The 17,516-nt window shown below is 42.3% G+C and overlaps 1 protein-coding gene across 2 annotated transcripts in view; it reads left to right on the top strand.

Moving 5' to 3' along the window:
• FOXN3 (forkhead box N3) overlaps positions 1 to 17,516 on the top strand; it is a 304,442-nt gene that overhangs the window by 71,464 nt on the left and 215,462 nt on the right. Inside the window, exon 1 of one of the 2 annotated variants that reach the window (XM_073349401.1) lies at positions 1,183 to 1,207. The exons of the other annotated variant lie outside the window; for it this stretch is intronic. The gene's annotated coding sequence lies outside the window, so the exon portion shown is untranslated. Of the gene's footprint in view, positions 1 to 1,182; positions 1,208 to 17,516 lie in introns of those variants that run through there. 2 annotated transcript variants of the gene reach the window in all.

Here is a 17,516-nt window from a genome sequence, read left to right as displayed (position 1 = left end):
CTCAAAACTGGGACTGACCCAGAGTTAAACTCAGACAAGAGTGAATGCTCCCCCCACATTCAGTGTCTCTCCTTTCAGGAGTGGCAGAGCACAGTTGGGGCAACAAGAGAATGGCAGCTTGGCAACTGGTTTTGCATTGCTCCATGGGTGGTGGTAGCTGGGAAAGTGCCTCCTTGCACTGAGCCATGCCTATCTCTAGGCCTTCATGCCATTTTCCAGACTGCTTCTGTGCAGTTTTTACACTAGCAGGGAGGTTTATGGGCCAAAGTTCAGTTTGCACCCCATTACTAGATGCTCCTAATCTGTGAAGGCGCAACTGCTCAATGGCAAGGACAAATTGGCCCCAGAGAACCCCCGGCCTTGTCAAGTGCCTCTACCAAATTACAATTTATGTCAGTTCATAAGCATTTATAATACAATAACTCTTTATACTTCTACATCCCCCTCCATTTATGGATCTCAAAGCATTTTAAAGAATGACACCTCAACACACCCCAATGAAGTCAGGAAATATTATCCCAGTGTCACAGATGGGTAAGCAGTAGCACAGTGAGATGCAACGACTTGCCCAAAGTCATACAGGAAGTTGGCACCTGTGCTTTAACTACTAGACCATGCTTCCCCTTGTTTACTACAACTTTAGAGGGGAGGGAGAAGCTGATATCTTGGTTCCACTTTAGAAAGTTCTTGCCTGGCCCAGAACAGATGACGCTCTGCTATAGCATCTCCAAGCCCAACGTGACAGCTGTTCTGTCAGGCTAAAACCCTGCTCTGCAACTGAGTTCTGCATTATTCTTGTTCCTTTGTCCTACCCTAACCAAAAAAAGTGAAGTTGTCCATCCTCCCAAGTGAAGTTTTTGCAGGGTGTAGGAACCAGTGATGCTCTGATATAAAGCATGGGGCTTGTATTGTTTCAACAATGGTATTTTCAGGTGTTGCCATATGTATTTAGTCCATCATTTGATAATGTGAAAAAAAAAATGAAAGCAGTGAGAGACAAAAGGAGAATGAAGATGAATGTTAGTGTTCCCCTGGGGTTCATGGCTGAAGGAATTAACACAGCTTGGCACTCTACCCTAGCTGTGTTTGTTTCCATGGCAACAGCTACGTACATGTTTCAGACTATCTACAGTGACACAGTTGCAGAAATAGTAGCTTGCAGGTTTCTGATATCGCATCAGTGGGCAGGCAGCACACACTAGACTAAGTAAGTGTAAAAGAATTTAAAATATCGCTCTGGATTCAAATGTATATTAATTTGTACGAGTTCATCTAATCAATAGGGTAAGTGTTTGCAGCATTCCACTTGGACATTGGAATGTATGGTCAAAGTTGAAAAGTTAAAGGAGGCCGTTTAAGCAGTTTTCATTTATTTGGTCAATATGATTGAATGTAAATAAACGTGACTGAATAAAGAGAAGGAAAATACCTTTCCAAGGAAATCTCTAGGAAGTGTGTGGTCACTGGAGGGCTGGGTTTTGCTGTCGTACAGACAGAGGCTGTAAATAGCTGAGTCTTAAAACAAAATCTTATTTATTGCTGAATGTTAAAGTACTTTAGACTTTACAGCAACTAATCCTTTAATGTCTCATTGAAAAGACAGTTGTAAATAAGATAGACAGGTGAGCTGATTATTAGTGCAATTAGAGAAAATTTGGGACTCCATTGTCTTTTCTGAAAGCTCTTGTAAATATCAGTTCCGTGTACTGTACTGTATACGTTAGATGACCCTGGTTTGTCTTTGACATTTTCTGTTACTTTTTATTGGCATCTACATTTATTTTATGCCACCAAGTCATATACTAGGTTATGTATATATTACTTCAGGTTTTTTTAGAAGTGATATACACTTGAGAAGCATGTTACTGATTGAATTGGAATTTGGGAGGAGGCAATGTAAAACATACAAATGTATACTGATCAGAAAAAAATCCTTTATATCTGTTTATTAGAACAGGTGTTAGATGTACAGATTTTAGCTGTTACATTAACACTATGAACTTATTTAAATGCTTGGCAGTTCTGCTTTTATATTGATTCTTTTAATGTCAAAATATGTTATGTCTGTTATTAATCAGTGGAAAATTATGTCTTTAACTTACCATTTTGACTGTTAGGGAAGCAATTAAAGAGAATATAAAACTGTAGACTAATTCTGTTTAATCTTTGTTTCTCTAGGAAGTATATGTTTTCTACCAACTTGATGTCCACCAAAATGGATTGCTAAGTGATGCACTCCAAACAACTTTTCTGTGATTATTGTTATAGGGAGAGGAGTGATTACATACAATGTCTGTTTGCTACAGATTTACTATGTACTTACTGTGGGCTAGATTTTGCCTTTAGGCACATTCCTCAGTAATGGGTATCACCAGGGAGAATTACACTGTCACCAGGGGGAGCACTGAGAGTCTGTGTGCCTCAAAAAGAAAAGGAGTACTTGTGGCACCTTAGAGACTAACAAATTTATTTGAGCATAAGCTTTCGTGAGCTACAGCTCACTTCATCGGATCTCCTTTTCTTTTTGCGAATACAGACTAATATGGCTGCTACTCTGTGCCTCAAAGACACCCTTCTAATGAAGTTTCATTGAGGTTTCCCTCTTGCACTAGGGAGAAGGGAGGAGTATTTTGCTAAAGCCTTTAAAAGGGTGCTGTGTGCTTTCCTTATCCCTTGCCACACATTTGGGTAACTGTGCTGGCCAGCCTGTAGGGGGCAGAGACATGATTCCATTCACTCCCCACTACTCCCTCCCTGCTTACTCGCTTTAGGGGGTGAGCATCAGAGATGTATCCCTTGTTCTTCTCTTATACCCAGTGCTGCATTTGGGGAATGTCTCCTCTGGATGGCCATATTAGGCCAAGGCAGAATCTAGTCTTTTACTGCTTCCAAAGGCCAAGTATGCATCCTTGATTATTATAATTCTTTAGCAATCACCTGTGGGGCTTGATTCCGTCCCACTGAAGGGAGTAAGAGTTTTGTCACTGTTTTGGTTACTGGACTCGCTAGCATGTGCGCCACCTGCATACTCTCTAGAAAACTGGGTATGGTCCAATAGGTCCAAAAATATGCAGTCCTGAGAAGGCTGTTTCATAATGGCATTTTCGTGACAAAGGCTTTTTTCTTGTTTGCGTGAGTCTGAAATGTAAGTTCTTATGCAGCACCTTTGGAAGTACAAAGAACGCAACTTCTCTTGAACCCGAGAGTCTTGCAGATTTGCAAAACCCAGAATACAGACACATGGAATTAGGCTTGTGTTTTTCATTTATGGAAAAATTCTTATTGTATGTAGCCTATGGACCAAATTCTGCTTCCATTGACACCATGGAGTTACTCTTAAATATGAATAACAGAATGCGCCCTGTGATTCTAAGCATGTTAATTTTGACACAACTGTGTCAAACTAGTATGTTTTGAACCACAGTGTGGACAACGCTAAAAGAGGCGCTGACTCCGTGGGTGCTCCAGGGCTCAAGCACCCCTGAAAAAAAATAGGGGGTGCTCAGCAGCCACCAGCCCCTCCTGTTTGGCATCCCTGGGGCTGGCCACTGATCAGCTTTCTGTTGGCTGGTGGGAGGCACCCAGGGGAGGGCGGAGAACGGAGAGTGGTGGGTGGGTGGGGGGCCTTAGAGAAGGGGTGGAGTGGGGACAGGAAGAGGTCGAGTGAAGGCAGGGTCTCGGGGGAAGGGACAGAATGGGGGCAGGGTCTCAGGATGGAGCAATGGCGGAGCACCCAGCGGGAAAAATAAAAGTCAGCGCCTGTAAAGAAACTAATTCAAATGCACCCTTGATTTGAGTAATTGATTCCATTGTAATTTACCTTTTGGTGAGAAACCTAATAACCTGTCTATCAATAGACTCCATTATATTACTTAAATATAATTTTTGAAGAGGCCAACAAGGAGAATCTTATTCTATAAAGAAATGAACAAAAGTAAAATATGCCAACTCCTGAATGATCTGATTATCAAATCGACATATTCAGCATGCCTATTCTAGTGTAAATCGTCTGTCAGCAGCACATCCAAATATTTATATACTTTGACTTATATCAGATTATAGCTACTACTGTGATACTGACATTCATAACAGACTTTATATTTAGCAGTCATTTTTTTTGTCTTTTTGTGCTTTTATTAATATTTTGCACATATTTCTCCAGCCATATCAAAGTGTTTTACTAAGGTGGGTAAGTAGTATCCTTATCTTACAGTGGGGAAACTGAGGCACAGAGTGGTTAAGTGACTGACACAAGGTCACACAACGTCTGTGGCACTAGATCTAGAACCCTCATTCTCCTCACACTAGCCTTTGGACCATGTTGCCTCCCAATTAATTGGTCTCGTTCCATTTCAAACTCCAGTTGAATCTTTATTTAACTCTATCTGAAACTATTATCTTCTGAAATGACTATACTGTATATAAAACAGTCATTGTCAAACAATCTAATATGACTAATTATGTTTAATACTAATATCATTGGCATATCATTAAAATCAATAGTGGACTTTAAACTAATCCTCAAAGGGCACCAGAAGTAACCTTAACAATGTATTAATAATCACATCATTGAAGAAATACAGTAGCAGACATTAGCTCTTTGTAATGTGCTTTGAAATCTGCTGATGAAAACCACTTCATAAGAGCTAAATATTATTGTTATCGTCTGTATCAGTGTGGCCCCAAAGTGCTCAGGCATTGCTTTGGAAACATATGCACCTTCCTTTAAAGGGACAGTATTTGACAAAGCTAAATATCCTCCCCATTTTACAGATCAGGAATGTCAAGGTTCCTCCCCCACTCTGAACTCTAGGGTACAGATATGGGGACCTGCATGAAAAACCTCCTAAGCTTATCTTTACCGGCTTAGGTCAAAACTTCCCCAAGGTACAAAATATTCCACCCTTTGTCCTTGGATTGGCCGCTACCACCACCAAACTAATACTGGTTATTGGGGAAGAGCTGTTTGGACACGTCTTTCCCCCCAAAATACTTACCAAAACCTTGCACCCCACTTCCTGGACAAGGTTTGGTAAAAAGCCTCACCAATTTGCCTAGGTGACTACAGACCCAGACCCTTGGATCTTAAGAACAATGAACAATCCTCCCAACGCTTGCACCCCCCTTTCCTGGGAAATGTTGGATAAAAAGCCTCACCAATTTGCATAGGTGACCACAAACCCAAACCCTTGGATCTGAGAACAATGAAAATGCATTCAGTTTTCTTACAAGAAGACTTTTAATAAAAATAGAAGTAAATAGAAATAAAGAAATCCCCCCTGTAAAATTAGGATGGTAGATACCGTACAGGGTAATTAGATTCAAAACATAGAGAACCCCTCTAGGCAAAACCTTAAGTTACAAAAAAGATACACAGACAGAAATAGTTATTCTATTCAGCACAGTTCTTTTCTCAGCCATTGAAAGAAATCATAATCTAACACGTACCTAGCTAGATTACTTACTAAAAGTTCTAAGACTCCATTCCTGGTCTATCCCCGGCAAAGACAGAATATAGACAGACACACAGACCCTTTGTTTCTCTCCCTCCTCCCAGCTTTTGAAAGTATCTTGTCTCCTCATTGGTCATTTTGGTCAGGTGCCAGCGAGGTTACCTTTAGCTTCTTAACCCTTTCCAGGTCAGAGGAGCTTTCCCCTGGCCAGGAGGGATTTCAAAGGGGTTTACCCTTCCCTTTATATTTATGACAAGGAAACTGAGGCATAGAAAGGGGAAGTGGCTTGCTCAAGGTCACCTAACAGGACAGTGGTACAGAATCCATATCTTCTGAGTCCCAGTCCAGTGCTCTATCCAATATTCAACACTACCTCCCACAGCTGGCCCATGAAGGCCCCCCTCAGTACTTCTGCTTCCATTTTCTCAAATATTGGCAAAACCACAAGTAAACGGAGAGACACACTGAGGTAAAAACAGATTTTGGTATGAAATGTTTAAGAAGCTGTTGTTAAGTAAAAAAACAACATTAAGGTTGACAGAGTCCCTTTAAGTGGAACTCTTATTTTGCTGTGTGCATTTGTTTTCTCTTGCTTACTAAAGGGATAAAGTGCAATCCTAGTTTCAGAGAGAGATGGCTGATTAATCCCTCTGCCAGGTACATATGGAAATAAATTAGCAAATGGTGCATCTGGGATTAAACTACTGCAGAGATGATAAATTATTGCCATCTTCCATGGCTGTATTACTGAGGCTTCAGTGGGTTCCCCAGTACTCAGTTACTTACTATTCACATGATATCACCATGGTTATGGCATAGAAACTGCCTACATTTTAAGCAATTTGCTAGGATATGCTAGTGTAGGCACAGATTCTGGTCAGCCAGTAAATGACTAGTAGGGGGATATATGCAAAGAGATTCACTCACCTACTTCCCCTTGTGCCACCACACAAGCTTCAGCTAGAATCTTTATGAGAAGTGTAATCCCTTTAAGCTCTATTCTCATACCCTAATGGGTGGTGGGTGCCTGAAAGGGGCTAGGGTGGGTGAAGGTGCACCACAGTTCTGCTCCCTAGTGAATAGGTGCATTATGCTACACCCTCTTCACAGGTCTACCCTAGCGAGTGCCGCAAGTCCTCTCAGGGATTCCAGCTGCTATGTGGCCCCTCTCAGTACAGAGTGCAAAGTCTATCTCTTTATTAATATCAAGTAGTGCTGGTTCCAAAGTGGAACGCAGAAATCAACATCCCCTCCACATGCACACATCACAAACTTCAGATCTGGATTGTAGCTCCAGACTGCACAGCTGTACACCTGTCTCTGCAACAAACATGGAATCTAAACACTCTCAAACTCTGGCTTCGTTTGAATTTGGATTCGAATCTAGATCCGAACTTCTCAGCTCTCTGAATCCTAGTCCTCTTAATCTTCCCCTGTCTTCATGGGCCATGGAGAGAACAGGATTGCCTCTGTTTTTAACACTTGCAGATCTGCAGTGAGATGATGACTATAATAAAATCTCCTCATGCTTTAGGGCTTCTGCTTGTTGCCTGCAAGAATCAGAAAGAATTTCCCCCCCGATGCACAATTTGCCAGATGTAATATGAGTTAGCTTTTTTTCACCTTCCTCTACAGGGATTGGTCACAGCTGGAGATGCAACACCAGACAGCATGGACTGGTGCTCTGAAGTGGTACAAAGAATTCTTTTCCTATATGCCTGGCTGATGTGTCTTGCTCACATATGCTGATTGCCAGATTTGGGGTTAGGAAGGAATCCCCACTCCCCCACCCCCCAGTCAGATTGGCAGCAACGTTGGGAGTTTTCCACCTTCCTCAGCAGCACAGTGTGTGGTTCCCCTGCTGGCATTACCTAATCCCCTGCTGGGCACTCCCCACCTAATCAGTTCCTGCCATTGCAGGGGCTAAGGCATCAGGGTCACCTCCGTCTCTCCCATTCTCTGTCTCTGGCACACAATAATTTTGTCTCCTGAGGACTGAAATGCTTTAATTTAACTGAAGTCTTTGGGCTCAATATAGGGGTATCTGGGTGAAAATTAATGGCCTGTGCTATACAGGACGTCAGACTAGACCAGTGGTTCCCAGATTTGTTCCACCCCTTGCGCAGGGAAAGCCCCTGGTAGGCCGGGCCAGTTTGTTTACCTGCTGCGTCCACTGCTCCAGGCCAGTGGGAGCCGCTGGAAGCAGCGGCCAGTACGTCCCTCAGCCCACGCCACTTCCAGCAGCTCCCATTGGCCTGGAGCAGCGAACCGCAGCCACTGGGAACCGTGATCAGCTGAACCTGCGGACACAGCAGGTAAACAAACTGGCACGGCCCGCCAGGGGCTTTCCCTGCACAAGCGGTGGAACAAGTTTGGGATCCACTGGACTAGATGATCACAATGGTCCCTTCTGGCCTTAAACTCTATGAAACTGTGAAAAGCTCAGGTGCGTCTATATTTGCTCTTACTGCACTCTTCGTGAAAGAATTAGATGATCATCTATGTTGATCAGTAACTGACAACAAGTTTTATAGACACAGAACTACATAGAGCAGCAAGTTCAAGTGGAATGAGCGCAGAGGGGGCAGGCCATGTTCCTGAATATTTTCAGGAAAAGGTGTGTTGTAGAAGTTGTTTTCATCAAGGCTGCCACAATCTAGAGCTTAGCAAGAGAATGTCTCTCAGTTAGCGCTGCCATCTTTCTGTTTTCTTTTCTTCCCCGTGTGTGCTGATGAGCAATGGCACTCCAGGTTGCAAAAATGCAGAGTTGACTATGGTCTAAAGTTTACTTCACTGTGTTGGTATTTGTGATCTTTCCCTGGGGGGTTTAAAGTATTTTTTACAGACGGATACATGCAATGTACAGCAAATTAAGTCTAACAAGCCAAAGCTTTGTTTGTTGTGAATGAGTTGCAGGAGGGGATAGTTCTAAATTGATCAGTACCTTGTAAAAAAAAAGTTTAGTAGTTGTGCTTGCTAGGGAAACACTGATTATATATTTGTAGACAAATGTGACTTAGTATAGCAAGGCAGTTGAAAAAGGTCTTGTCAAAGTTCCCCTATTTTCAGAGGTCTTTATCTTGGCTCTACACATTTGCTCGGGGTTCAGTTTTTCCTGGGAAGGGAACTATAGGAATGAATTGACACTGCAGCTGATCCAATGGGGAAGGAGGGCTCATGGGAGAAGAGATACAAACAGCACTGAAAGTGGGTGGTGAGTGTTGGCGGGAGGAAGAGCCTGAGGTATTGACTCTTATGCATCACTTTTTAAAACATGGATTTTAATCAGAAAGCATTTTAAAGTGTGAGGAAACGTAGCGCCTTTCATTCTTCCCCAAGGGTGAAATTAATCCAAGTGTGGAGGGTCCATGCAAGACCCTGTGCTCCACTTAAGCCCACAGTGGAACTATTCAGGCATTAGGTAGTGCCTGCATTGTGGCAGAAGTCTCTGTAGTTACTTTGAATAGGCCCAGATGAAAGGAGCCACTAGGGCACAGTTATTATCAGAATTATTTATTATTTGTATTCCCATAGCGCCAAGGAGCCTAGCCATGGACAAGGACCTCATTGTGGTAGGCCAGGGGCAGGCAAACTTTTTGGCCTGAGGGACACATCAGGTTTCCAAAATTGTATGGAGGGCCAGTTAGGGGAGGCTGTGTCTCCCCAAACAGCCAGGCGTGACCTGGCCCCCACCTCCTAACTGATCCCCCTGCCCCCCCCCCGCTTCTTGCCCCCTGATGGCTCCTGAGGGACTCCTGCCCCATCCAACTCCCCTGTCCCCTGACGGCTCCTCCGGGATTCCTACTCCATCCACCACCCCGTACTCCCTGTCCCCGACTGCTCTCAGACTCCCCACCCCTGACTGCCCCCTGCCGCCCCATCCACCCCCCCCGCCTCATTCCTGACTTGCTCCCCGGGACCCCTGCTCCCATTCAACCCCCTTGTTCCCCGCCGTCTGACCGCCCCGACCCCAATCCACACCGCTGCCCCCTGACCACCACTCCCAACTTCCCTGCCCTCTATCCAACCCCTCCTGCTCCCTGTCCCCTTACCGTGCGGCCTGGAGCCCCGGCGGCTGGTGGCACTTCAGCCGCGCCACCCAGAGCACCGGAAACTTGCCCCAGACTGCTGGCTGCTGGTAACACAAGCCCCCCATTCCAGGCTCCACAAGCCCCCCACTCCGGGCTCCACAAGCCCAGTTCTTTCCCCCACAGGCTAGGAATTTGCACATCCCAGCCCTTAGGTTCCCTGAGTCTGTGGGAGACAGCATAGATAAGCTCTGGCTAAATCTATGGAGATAGTTAGCTCCCAGAGTTCTACAGTGATCCTGGGGCTTAGGTCCCACCAGCCTGTCTGTAAATCCCACTTCATTACACTTGAGTGCCCAGTCCCTCGACTTCTGGACGCCCACACCGCACACAGATTTGCTGCCTCCGTGGAAGCAAAGGCCTCCATTCATTAGCTTCACCTCAGTTTAATGTTCTCCTTAGCACACAGCACTTAGTCGTGTCTATATAAAACTAGGTAGATGTTTATTTGACAAAGCATAAGTTAAGATTCAAATAGAAGCAAGTATAAGGATTGGAAATGTATAAAAGACAAATATAAAATGCAATCTAGAGCCTATACTTCTTAGCAAGGTCCTTTCCTCTCTAATAAGGTATTTCTTACCCAGTGGTCAGCTGGTACAGCACTTCTCCAGTTGAGAGAGCTGGAATCCATTTTTCATGAGACACTCACACTGGGAGAGTGTTGCCTCCTTACCATCTTTCTTGTGTCCTTTCTTTCTCCTTTTATACAGTTCCAGACTTTTTGTTCCTTTTCATAACTTGGATGTTTCATTAAATTCAATTCACCCTGCTGGTCTCCCTATTCAAGGTCTTTTTCTTGGGCTCTTTTGTGCTTTGTAAAGGCCTACGCCCACACCTTGTCTCCACTGTCAACGCTTGGCTGGGCTGGGTCGAAAAATGTCAGTTGTTCTCACTCTTGATTGAATTAGCTCTGAGAACCACCCTGCTGCAGGTGACTTGTTTCACCTCCAGCAGCTTTGGGACACAATACTCTACATGTTACATAACTCTTAAAATTCTCCGCACGTATGTTAGTTGGGGATTGGTCCTGCTTTGAGCAGGGGGTCGGACTAGATGACCTCCTGAGGTCCCTTCCAACCCTGATATTCTATGATTCTATGATTCTATGTCCTGCGATAACAGTGACAACCTTTGAGTTAGCTTTCTGCAGAGACCACACACGGCCCCGTTGGGTGAAATATCATTAAAATGGCGATCACAGGGGAAATGTCCCCTTCTGGGCATGCCTAGGCAAATTCCTAGGCATAGACTCATAACAGGGGACCCCCCCCCCCAGGGGGTGCCTGGGTCACACAGTCCCTGCCCCAAAGACTTTACAATCTAAATAGACAAGACAGACACAGGGTGCGGATGGGAGGTTGACACACAGGCAGAGTGAACCATGGGATGGGAGCATATGGCATGTTAGTGCAACAGTTGTCTTTCTTTTAGTGTGTTTAATTGGGAGGTGGTCAGCTAAAGGAAAGGGAGGGGGGCCACTGAAAGGAAGGGGGTGGGTAGGACAGGGAAGGGGAGAAGAGCGTAAGAGGAGTGATGCTGAGGTGAAGAGATGGGTGAGGGTAGGGGAGGAATGGAGCAAACAGTCTGTCAGCATATGGCAGGAAAAGTCCAGTCTGAATTCTAGAACATTCTCTAAAGGACCAAAGGTCTCTTGCTTTGGCTGCTTCTTTCCTTACCGGTTGGAGTCTGGATGGCTCCTCTTTGCAACTTTCTCTCAAGCCCACATAGTGGGGTGGGGGGAGACACCACCTGGGTCCTAGTGCTCCCCGATTTGGGGGGCTCCCCTGCATAGTTCTGAGTCTAGGGGGGTGATTACAAGAAGGAGTAGACCTGGATGGCATTTCAATGCAACAGTCCCTGCTTTGGGTGTTTCCCTGAGAACTGGAGCTTGGTTCAGGAGCTTCCATAGCAGGAGTGGGCAGGAATCTCTCAGAGGTTGTGAAGTAGTGGCCTAGCCACTCTGTGACCATTACTGCGTCTGTTGCTGCTGCACACCCACTCTAGGGAGGGCTGTGAGGGATGGTTCTGTGTAATGGCAGGGCCTTCAGCCCCATTCCTGCTCTTCTGCCTACTCCCTAAATCCCTCGGTAGGGATAGCAGGGAGCCTATTAGAAGCTGGGGTCTCAGACACAGCTGAGATCTTTGAACCCCCAGGGCAGACTTTAGCAATCTTATACTAGCCCACCACACACAAAGGACAAATCTTACACTAGCCCATCACACACAATTTCCACTGTATCAGGAGCCCTTAGCAGCCATAGAGAGAGAGAGCAGGACTTTGGTCCCAGGGATGATGACTTGGCTATTGGCCCTATGGTTTTATACCCAATGTTATTCATTTCAAAGTGTGAGTCAGTCATATTTTGAATTCATACATTTCTAATCACATAATACTAACAATAATACTGCTCTTAATGGGGGAGGACTTACTCTGTGCAATTAATCTAGACACAGGAATATTTACTAGAAGTAGATTTCCAATGACTTTATTTTCAAATTTTGTTTAACAACAACAGTTTGCTTGTAAAATAATAATGTCAGGCAGCAAGTGGGACTTACTGTCATTCTTGGCCTTTCCTAATGAGTGTTTAGAACATAATGCACAGTGAGTCAAAGGAAACACTAACTGATGAATGAACAGATTGTGGCAGAGTCATCTATTTTATTGCTCGCTTCAAGGAAAATCCCTGCAAATTATACATGTGGTTTTTAAATGTTCAAAGAAAACTAAAAAAATTACATTATGAATGAAAAATTAGATAGAAATGTCTATTCCTGTCTTATAAACAGTTCAGGAATAACTCTCTCTAAAATATTCTGCTTTAAGCATGCATTTAATTTGTGTTCTGGGAGCAAAATAAAGTTGCTAAGATAAAACATTCTAATCATGATTTATGTAAATTTATTTGTACAAAGTAATGATGTAGTTGCCTATAGCAAATTGTTTGGAATATGAAATGGCATTTATGAGCTTTGCATCTTTCTATATGAATACAATGGATTATATGAGAGGCTGTGTAAAGACAACATAATTTCACATTCAAAATGGAGTCTGATGCTGTGTTTAGTAAGCTGGAAAGCCAGTTGAACAGATTGCTGAGCATCTGATAACAAAATAGTCTCCAACTTGTTTCTTTACACAATATTTATAGTATGTTTTATTCTGTTTTATTTTAAATTTAGTTATGTGCCATGGATGACTGCAAAATCATACCAGAGCCATGTACTCCAATATTAATTGTATGCCTGTATCTCACATGCACAGAATAGCTCAAGATTGCTTTGCAAACGTAAAACCATGCCCAGCAAGCTCAAATATGGATGAAAAGAGGAAAACAATTGTAATCCCCAGCTGCTCTACGCATATGGGGCCAAATGTACCCCGTTTGTTGAAGATGATGGAGTTATTCCAGGGATGACTTTGGTCCAGCATGTCTAGCAAAGTGGAACCCATATGTCAATATAAGCCATCCTGCTACTTTTAATGTTCCATTTAAAAAACGAAAAAATGTGCTCAATGTCAATTGGTTGGTACTGAGCACCAGCTTTCGAAGTGATTTGCATTTCTCAAGTGTCTAAGTCGCAAATGCGATCAGGGAAGGCATTCCAAAGTTTGGTATTCCTCACTATGATGCTTTTAGAGCAGTGAACAACAACTTGGCTTTCTCATCAGTTAGGGCTCGATCCTGTAAAGTTACTCTTGTGAGTATGCATGGAGGATCAGACCCTCAATGAAGAGAAATAGGGGGAGTTGAATTGTTTTAACAGATATTGCAGGATACAGCTGGTTCTGCGTTCAAAGAAAGCAGAAGGTGTTTTACTGAAATGGTTTGTCAAATTGGTAATGAATATGACAGGTAGAAATAATAGGGGGTACTTACTGCATTTGTTTTGGCCTGCTAAGAGATTTAGAGACAGACCAAACCACAAAGTTTGGATTCAGGTCTGGATGTTGCCAAGGTTCAGAAGTGTTTGGATCCATCTCTTTTGATTGGGCCCATTTTCCACTAGACAGCCTTAACTGCATTCTTAAAGTAACATAAATTAAGCACAATATAAGAATACGTAGATCTGAATCATGTGTGAACTGAAATAATTGCAAATGCATAACTTATGTCTGTTGGAAATGTAGAAAAATAAAATATTGACTCTGAACCCGATTAGAATTCACACAACAGTTTTTACAGAGCAAAGTTTTTCTCTGTTTATTTTGGACCTACACTAACTGCCCCATGCAAGAGGGCCATAGTTACTGATCTCAAAGGCTGATGAAAGCAGAACAACTTGTCCTGGGCCAGACTGCAAAATTAAAATAGTGATAGGTGATAAAAAAAACACATTTCCCTTTGGTCTAATGCTTAGATACTACTGTGATAGACACTTCATGGGTACCTAAATTAGGTAGGTTCAGAAAAAATTTAAACATGGCATAAGCCTAAAAGAGAGAGCCTCTGACCAAACATACTTCCTTTCAATGAGGTTGCCTCAGTCTATAAAGATCTGATCTTTGTAAACACTCTTGCTTAGTGTAGATGGCGGGGTTCTATGTTAAATGATTGTGGAAAATGAGATTATAAAGAGCTTAAAAATTAAGCCTTAGACATTCATAATCAAATTACTTACAGTATACAGTACCTTTAAAAAGAGGATCTCAAAATGCTTTGGACTGAACCATTCTTGGTCAATATTCTAGCTAATCTACAGTTTCTATTTATAAAGCACCCAACCTATATTATCCTGGCGCTTTTATCTTGCACCGAAGAGATGTCAAGGTATAGCAGGCAAGCTACACAAGCAGCAACTAGAAGATCATATATTTTGCTTTTTTCAGAGTAACAGCCGTGTTAGTCTGTATTCGCAAAAAGAAAAGGAGTACTTGTGGCACCTTAGAGACTAACCAATTTATTTGAGCATAAGCTTTCGTGAGCTACAGCTCACTTCATCAGATAAGCTATTACCAGCAGGAGAGTGGGGTGGGGGGAGAGAAAACCTTTTGTAGTGGTAAACACCCATTTTTTCATGCTTTGTGTGTATAAAAAGATCTATACTTTCCACAGTATGCATCCGATGAAGTGAGCTGTAGCTCACGAAAGCTTATGCTCAAATAAATTGGTTAGTCTCTAGGGTGCCACAAGTACTCCTTATATTTTGCTCTTGTTATTCTTTTGTGGCCACCCTCTTTCTGCCTGGGGCTTTCTCATCCTCACACTCTGCATCCTTTATGGGATGCTATGCCAAATCCCCAAAGACAGCTGAAAATATATGACAAGTTCATTTTTGAACATCGATCAATATTGCTTCATCTTACAGATCAGCTAGAATTGTCTGTACAAAGACTAGCCCTTGGAAACTGGATGGATTCCACATGTAACTTTCACCTCTCTGCCTTCCATCCTTTCTGGGAAGCAACTCCCTTGATATAGCAAATCTAAAGCAGGACTTGTAACTGTTATCAAGTCAGTTATTGGAGTTAAACCTCTTCCCAGGTCTTTAGTCCAACAGAAACTTTTAGTACTCACCAAACTCACTCATAAAAGAAAGGTATTTTATTGCTCATGCTGATGTATGTGCTACCTTTATTGTTAACACTGTGTGTTACATGTAATAAGGACCAGGAACTAAAGTAGGACTTCTCCATCACTTCAGTGAGTTGCAATTCTAAGTAGAATTTGAGAAGAAGCTCACACTATTGAATCAAGAAAAGGAGTACTTGTGGCACCTTAGAGACTAACCAATTTATTAGAGCATAAGCTTTCGTGAGCTACAGCTCACTTCCTCATGAGGAAGTGAGCTGTAGCTCACGAAAGCTTATGCTCTAATAAATTGGTTAGTCTCTAAGGTGCCACAAGTACTCCTTTTCTTTTTGCGAATACAGACTAACACGGCTGTTACTCTGAAACCTGTCACTATTGAATCAGTCAATGATAAACTTTGTTTGCTTAAAAAGGTCACATTTTCCTCAAAGAAATAATTGAAACAATAGTGGAATCACCAAAATCTGTGCTGGGCATTAGTGCAGATTAACTGTTTTATACTCGATCCATTTGGAAAGAAAATAACTTGCAAATTTATCAAGGTAATAATGATATTGGATGATGAAGAAGAAGAAGGGGTGGGGGAGCTTGTGAAGGATCAAGTGTCATCGAAAAGATTTACCAAAATGCTTTTATCACCTTGAATCAGCTTGGCTTTGCACTGACACGTAGCTGTTTGCAAAAGAATTATACCTACTTTTGAGATAAATATATTTGACAGTGAACTCTTAACCCCTCTTTTGCACTACTGTTGTTCTAGATAGTAGCAGCGAAGAAATAGAACCTTTAATTTTTCTCAATACAGCAGAGGGGATGGGATGCAAAACTAAGGAACATAATTTTCTGGTGAACAAAATGATCCAGGAAAATTACAGTCATTGGGAGTAAGTATTGAATGTAACGAAACCTGACAAATTAGAGTTTAATAGGCCCTCTTTGAGATTAGCTTGAGCCATTAAACTTACACTCTGACTCCTAAATAGCATTGTCCAATGTTGTAGTAAGGACTTTGGAAATCCTAAGGTAAATTTGACTAAGAGATTATTTGAAAGCACCCAATCAAGAGTCCCTTAAAATAAGAATAGAAATTATCCTGATTAACATTATTTCCAAGAAGGTAGTCTGTGAAGATACTATAAAATATGCCAGTAGCATGTGGAAAAACATACCAGAGTGGAGAAAGAAAAGGAGTACTTGTGGCACCTTAGAGACTAACCAATTTATTTGAGCATAAGCTTTCGTGAGCTACAGCTCACTTCATCGGATGTTTCTTTTTGCGAATACAGACTAACACGGCTGTTACTCTGAAACGTACCAGAGTGGAGGTATTTCAAGGAATGCTAGATCTGACATTCAAATGGCCCCATACGAATGGGTGATGTGAAGTGATCAACAGAAGAACACATTGTTTATTGTGGTGGGAAAACTGAATTACTCTCTGAGTCGAACAGTTATTCAGAATAAAGTAGAGTTCAATGGGTAAAGTTTGGAATTTAAAATAGGAACAAGGCAAATAAGAATAAAAAAAGCCTTCTTCCTTCACCCACAGCCCTATCTGACTAATGATTTACATCTGTAGAATATCTTTACAGGGAGAAGGTTAACTTATTGGTTGTGAATTTCTCATGCATTATGGTAAGACATTCCAATAATGCAAAGTAAATCAATATGATAGTATCCCTTAAAATGATTGCTTTTTCCTTGACTGATTGTGCATTAAAAGCAACCTTTAAATGATGGCCATTAGCACTTGGGACCTGGTCACTGTTGCTGAGGGAGTTGACATGAGATAAATTGCAAAGCATCTATATAATTGTTGGAATTGGTAAAATCCTTCTTTGGAATTCCATAACAGAGCCTTTAAACAGCCTGTGAGAGAATGTATAAATCCCTACTTTGTGGTAGAGGATACATAACACCCTTTTGTCCACAGATGAGAGGAAGATGCAGGAGGTATACATATATTATATGTTCTGATCCTTCAAGATGCAAGTCCCAATGAAGTCAACTGAGATTTTTCAGCAGTTGGCAGCTGGTACTAAGTATCTTGCAGGATTAGGGCCCTAATGAGAAACATATATTTGTATTAAAATGCAAAGGGCCTGATTTTTTTCGAGGCGTTCACTCCAGGCCCAAATGATATCCACAAAAATACTGTAATAAGCACTGATAACCAAATATTCAGCCAGTTTCTTAGCTTAGCTGATGAAATCGTGAGCACTATAGTATTTCAGCAATAAAGTGAAAGAAAAAACCCATCCAAACAAAATGAATAAATAAGAGGTAATAACAAGAAATGGCTTATTAAATCAACATCGCACGAATGCTGCTCTATATAGCCTGACTGTGTGCTCTGTCTCAGTCATTGCAACTGTTTCCTGTCCCTATCTTCAGAAAGTTGGTACTCCATAATGTCGTGTTGGATCTGCAACAACTTT

Source organism: Lepidochelys kempii, chromosome 6 (assembly GCF_965140285.1).
Source record: "Lepidochelys kempii isolate rLepKem1 chromosome 6, rLepKem1.hap1, whole genome shotgun sequence".
Lineage (NCBI taxonomy): Eukaryota > Metazoa > Chordata > Testudines > Cheloniidae > Lepidochelys > Lepidochelys kempii.
This window is presented reverse-complemented; position numbering and strand designations above follow the sequence as displayed.